Source organism: Lactuca sativa, chromosome 5 (assembly GCF_002870075.4).
Source record: "Lactuca sativa cultivar Salinas chromosome 5, Lsat_Salinas_v11, whole genome shotgun sequence".
Classification (NCBI taxonomy): Eukaryota; Viridiplantae; Streptophyta; class Magnoliopsida; order Asterales; family Asteraceae; genus Lactuca; species Lactuca sativa.
In genome coordinates this window covers 291,736,163-291,743,651 of record NC_056627.2, presented here as the reverse complement: position 1 = coordinate 291,743,651, position 7,489 = coordinate 291,736,163, and positions in this window count along the sequence as shown.

The following is a 7,489-nucleotide window of genomic DNA, read 5'->3' as shown; positions in this document are numbered from 1 at the left end:
GTGAGCATGGTGCGGTTTTTGGTCAAAACCGAATCGAAAACCGCGACTTTAGTTTTTTGAAGATTAGAAACTGCACCGTGCGGTTTTTATGGTTTTTTGCGGTTCGGTTTTTTTTGCGGTTTTAGGTCAGTTTTTTTTTTTTTTTTTTGCTAAACCTCAAATAATTCAACGAGTTATTTTGACTCAGATGAGGAGTGCTAATCATTTCTTAGGCTACTCGGAATGGACAACGCCCACTCTCGTTATTATGCCTAATAACACCTAATAACGCCAATGAACACCGCCCCCTCCCATGTTAAAGGCATCCTCGTTGCTTCCCGCTACCACCATAACATCTCTTAACGACATTTCCTTCTTTTTCTCCTAGTAACGCGTGTGGGGTGTTGCCCACACCCACCACTCTTAGAGATGAACCAATACCACCACCTCTTGGATTAAAATCAAATTACATAACCATTCATCCAACATGTTTCTAATGTTTGAATATAATACAAATTAAACATAATATTTGTTTGATTGGTAAATACGATAATATCAGTTAACGTATTCATAAAAATGATACTATCATCACACGTATTCTTTATATTTAAATGTTAAATAATATCATAAACATTATTTGTTATTATAAATATCACTGAATATATACTTAAAAATATACAATTGTCCTCTCATAGATAAGATAGATATTTATATTTATAAAAATTTTAATTGTAGCTTTTGGTTCTTACAAATATCAACAATATATATATATATATATATATATATATATATATATATATATATATATATATATATATATATATATATATATATATATATATATATATATATGAGGTGCGGTCGGTTTTTTGCGGTTTTTGCAAGACTAGAAACCGCACCGCACCGAGCATTTTCGATTTTTGCAAAACTAAAAACTGCACCATCGGTTTTCATTTCGGTTTATGCGTTTTTTTTGGTTTGCGGTTCGGTTTTTGCTCACCCCTATCAAGAGGGGCAAACGGGACGGTGAGTGCACCCCCCCCCCCCCCCTTTTTCAATTTTCCTCGTCCCCCTGTTCCCCCATCCCCGAAATGTCCAGCTTTTTAACCCCGCCTGCCCTCGAATATCCCTTATCACCCCCACCCTGCCCCCGATTGATTTTGAGCTGTATTTTTTGAGCTAAAATAAAAAACATTATACCAACAATTTAAAAACATGTTTTTGTTGAATTTTTGAAGCTCTAATTCATGTTATTGTTTATATATATATATATATATATATATATATATATATATATATATATATATATATATATATTAACAGGGTCCCCATGGAGGTTTCGGGACGGGATTGCCCACTCCTGTCCCCGCCCCCGAAATTAAAAAGGGGGTTAATCTTGCCCCCACCCCCGAATTTTTTTTGTTTTTTTTTTTGAGAAATACCCCCAAACAGGACGGGTACCCCAAGAAAACGGGATCTCACGGGACTTTTTGACATTCCTATTCAGATTTTCAATTACGTTTCAGTATTCTTACATTTTGAAATTGTTATTGAAAACTAGTTTTGGGATAAAAAATCATTTTTTTCATCATAACTTAAAAGAATAAAATTGAATGATTAAAATTTTTTTGAAAAATAAGTGAGCACTATAAACCTTTGTTATTATTTATTGACATGTTCCAAAACACTACAATATTGTTCTTTCTTTTTTCACAAATAGACTTGAACATATTTAGCAAAATTACTTGATAATAGATAGTTGAAAGCTGTTAGTTGGTAATAGATAGTTGGTAGCTGAAAATTATAGTTTTTATTTGTTATACAAGTCTTTGTCAAAAATAGATGAAAACTTTTGAAATGTTTAAGGACATTTCTGAAAATTGATTAAAAAAACTCAACAATAATCTTTTTAAACACTACATGACTTTTATATATTTTTTTGTCTAAATTGAAAGATAAACGTTTGAATGCCCAAACGAAAATAAAAGTTCAAATCTAATAACTCTCAAAAATTCGCTACCAAATAAGACCAACATATATTTTGTTGTCATTTCATAAACAAGTTCAAGCCCAATACGTCGATCAACCGAATAATTAATTATTTTACTCTGAAGCATTTAAGAATTTGAAACACATCTAAGGGTGTTTGGTATAGACAAAGCCAAGCCAATATGGTGTTATGAGTAAGTTGATACCTCTTAACCTAGCTACAAACATGGTTTTGCCTACCTCCTTTCATGTTAAGAAGTGTTATGTTATAAGATGTGGTAACAGCAACATAACATACATGATACATCAACATAAATCAACTAATCACCTTCTTCTTCTTCTTCTTCTTCTCTCTCTCTCTCTCTCTCTCCTCTCTCTCTCTCTCTCTCTCTCTCTCTCTCCATGTTATAATATGTTCTAACATTTCAACATCATTTCCTTAATTGATGTTATAACACCATGAATGACATGGCATGTGATAACATACCTTAACATTTTGCTGATACCTAATACTATAAATATTTTGTCATACAACCTATCTTATGATAACAATAATAACAATAACTTTGATCATGATTATTTAATATAACTTTTTAAAAATAATCACTTATTAAATAGTTTTCCAAACAAACTATTAAATATTTAGAATTTCATAAATGAAAACAGAAGGATAAATCACTATCATTTTATTACCAATAATCATTGATTAGAAATAAAAAATGATTTTTATTTGGACAAAAAGATTGAAATGAATGGTCGTAATGTAGTGTTCATTTTTGTAGTTGGTACCATGTGACTTGTTTTCTTGCACACACATACAAACAAATTATATCCATTTGCAAACACAACCATTTTCCACCTTTCCACTTTAAGCACTATTTCTTGACTTTGGACGCACCCCAGCTTCTTATATATGGTAGAAAATGCTATTATTATAATATAATTTATAAGCGTTAAAACACCAATCATATTTGTTGATATTTAGGACATGGAGCCTTGTGAAAGATCGTCTTTTCCTTATTTGGTTTTAAGAGGGTTTCATTATATCCCGTGCATTCTTTCAAAAATAAAGAAAATAAACATAAAACTGTAAACTTTTATATATATATATATATATATATATATATATATATATATATATATATATATATATATATATATATATATATATATATGGTTTTAAGAGGGTTTCATTATATCCCGTGCATTCTTTCAAAAATAAAGAAAATAAACATAAAACTGTAAACTTATATATATATATATATATATATATATATATATATATATATATATATATATATATATATATATATATATATATATATATATATATATATATATATATATATATATATATATATATATATATATATAGGGTTAGGTTAATGTGAGACGGCTTAATTTTGTGAGACCGTGTGACACATTTTTTTATTTTTTTATTTTTCTTTTATTTTTTTAGTTAATTCAAGTTCCGAAAATAATATTTAAAAAAAAGATTTTTTTGATTTTTCCATTTATTTTGCATTTTAAAATTATTCTTAGAATATGTATAGTGTAATATTCTATTTAGAATATTTCATGTATTTTTAAAAAAAAATAGAATTTTTTTTTTATTTTTTTTAGTTGATTCATGTTCCGAAAATAATATTTAAAAAAAGAATTTTTAGATTTTTCCATTTATTTTGCATTTTAGAATTATTTTTTAGAATATGTCAGTGTAATATTCTATTTAGAATATTTCACGTATTTTTCAAAAAAAAATGGGATTTATTTATTTATTTTTTATTTTTTTAGTTAATTCAAGTTCCGAGTATAATATTTAAAAAAGAATTTTGGATTTTTCCATTTATTTTGCATTTTAAAATTATTTTTAAATTTGGTCTCACGGTCTCACAAAATTAGAATGGTCTCAAATGAACCTGAACCTATATATATATATATATATATATATATATATATATATATATATATATATATATATATATATATATATATATATATATATATATATATATATATATATATATATATATATATATATATATATATATAGGAGGGTTCAATTGAGAAAAAAAAAAAGTTGAGAATAGGAGAATCATTTTTAGCCAATCATTTATTTTTGCCGTAAAAACCTCCAAAGTACCGACAGAAATGGGAAAGGAATGCATATGTGTTTTCCAACAAAACATGTTTCCTTAAACCATGCTAAACATTACCTTAATATATATAAAAACATAGTTTTTTCGTTTTTTTTTTTTAATTTTTAAGAAGCTATTTTTATCGAAAAATGATTTTAAATATACCAAAATTCATGATTTTTTATTCTTTACAAATAGACATCCATATTGATATAGTTTTAAGATAAAATAAAAAATTTATTTTTTTTATATTTTCAGCTATCGTTATTCATAAGTGAATAAAAATGAATCAGATTTTTACTACAGTACATTCGTTATTCACTTATGAATAAAAACTATGATTAATTTTTTTTTTTACAATTTAAGTATCATTCATATATGAATATAGCATATACTAAACATAATATATTCATATTTAAATATTAGACGATGCATTCACTTGTGAATATTACATAGTATATTCACTTATAACTGTTAGATGATATATTCACTTATGAATATTAGATGATATTTTTCATATGTGAATATCATATAGTATTACATGGTATATCACATGAGAATAGTAGATCGTATATTCACTTGTGAATATTAGATCGTATATTCACTTATGAATAATAGTTGGTATATTCATATGTGAATATTGCACAGTATATTCATATATGAATATTACAAGATGTTTTCAGAAATATATATAGTTTTTATATGTTATTCACATATGAATAACATACAAACTTGCATATTTGTTTTGTGTTTTAATAATCACATATTGATTCAGATGAGAAAACATATTCATATATGAATATAACGTGGTAATTTAGTTTATGCATTTCATCAAACATTTGGAGTGCATACAAGTTAACCTTTTTAAAAATGTGATAAATATGATATTTTGACTATTTAAATCTTACAAAATAGTAGATTAGTAGAGAAATATATGAAAATTTTCAAACAAAAAATGATTTGATCTTTTTTTAACCTTAATTTCGATGTTTTATTTGATGATCGATGTTGAATGAATGATACGAATTGAATTTTTTTGTTGATTATCGATGATGTTGATCTAATGATGCTGGACGTATAATTAATCATAGATGTTGAAGATATACTCGTATTCAAGCAGAATTGAAGGTTGGATTGAAAGAACAAAAAACGAATTTTTGTTGTCAACTATTGAATGGTGTTGATAAACATGTTATTGACGAAGATCGATGATTGATTAATACAGGATGACGTTGATCGATGATTTAATTGAAGAAATTTGGATGATTGTTGAAGGTTGGATGAGAAATTTAGATGATAACGATCGATTAGAATGAATTTCAACTGTTATCTAATTCTCTACACTTACGTATTTGTGATTGAAGGCTATTATATCATATTTACAAGTTTGTCACCGTGTCTTTTTATGATTAGATGAAATGAGTGGCTGAGAATAATTCCCCCATTCTCAACCATCTTTATTTTCTCAATTGAAGTAAGTTCAAATAAAAACAGTAAATAATATGAGAACGTAAAAACACTATGTTTATGTTGTTATTCTGTAATGAATGTTGTATATGTGTATTGTTGAAGTAATTCTAATATGAATATTAACGTTTGATTATTCATATATTCATTAGAATGTTATTATTCTATTATAAATTTATGTATGTGCATTTTTGTAGTAAATTCTAATTTTAATTTTGACCGGTGACTATTCTTTTATTCATTGTTGAATAATGACATAAAGTCGTGGATACAAAATTCATTGCCGAATAATAACATAAAAATAGTGTTTTTACGTTCTCACACTATTTACTGTTTTTATTTGAACTATCTTCTCTCTCTCTCTCTCTCTATATATATATATATATATATATATATATATATATATATATATATATATATATATATATATAGTTAGGTTCATGTAAAACGGCCTAATTTGGTAGATAAAACAAAAAACATTTTTAAAATGCAAAATAATTGAAAATTATTGAAAAAAAAATTCAAATATTATTTTTGGAATTTATATTTTCCAAAAATAAAAAAATACCAAAAAAAAAAATAAAAAAAATATATTTTTTACATATTCTAGTAGAATAAATAGAATATTCTATATATCTGAGAAATCTAGTATAATATTCAAACATTCTAAAAATCAAATTAAAATATTTACAGTGTAATATTCTATTAAAATATTTCACGTATTTTAAAAAAAAAGCGGTTATTTTTTTAGGTAATTAAAGTTCCAAAAATAATAATTAAAAAAATTTTTTTTAGATTTTTCCTTTGATTTTGCATTTTAAAATTATTATTAGATTTGGTCTCACGGTCTCACAAAATTAGCATGGAAAACAAAAATCCTTAAAAATCGCAAAAACCCTAAAAATCATAAAAATACATGAAAAAAGTACTTAGAGATCACATTTTTTTTTTTTGATTTTATATTCTTAAAAATCGTAACTTTTTATACAATTTCGGTGAAATTTTTTTTGAAAAAAAAAAACAAAAAAATAAAAAACTAATACTCATTTTGTCTTTAAGAAAGTAATTAATGCATATTAAATGTTGAAGATTTAATTAATACTCTTTTTATCTTTAACGTGTAATATGTGTTAATTACTTTATTAAAATAACTAAAATGATTGGTCCAAAATCAATCTTACATGCACACAATATAGTTAGAACACAATAATATATATATATATATATATATATATATATATATATATATATATATATATATATATATATATATATATATATATATATATATATATATATATAGTAGCCGTTTATCAATGTCAAACCACAGGTTCAAATTGTTTTTTTAGAAATTAATTTTTAAAAGCATTAGTTTTTTTATGCAAAAAATTTAATACATCTAAACAATTAATTACCAATAAGAATCATGCATAAATGAAATCAACAAAAAAATTAAAATAAAAAGTAGGATTCTTTACAAATCCAGGAAACGTTTGAACTATTTTTTTCAGGTTGTTTTCATACATCACAAAAAAAAGTTATAATGAATGTAGAGTGCTATAATAAAAAAACCAAAGGATAATGAATAGTTTATTTTCAATGAAAACTTTTGTTATGAGTCCAAGCCAAATTTGATTGCAATTTGTTGCTCATCTATACATCCGGTTTGGAATGTTAAATATGTTGTCATTTATGAAAAAAAAAGTTAGAAAAGTTTCATAAAGTTAATTATATTTTGGGTAATATTATGTATTTAGTACTCTTTATTATGTATTATGAAAAAAAAACAAATGGTTTTTTTAAGTATTATGAAAAATACAAATGGCAAATTTGCATAGAATCTATTATATATTATTTGGTATTCAACGATATAAATAACATGTACTTTTGAAGTGGAAGAAAAAAAAACAATTTCA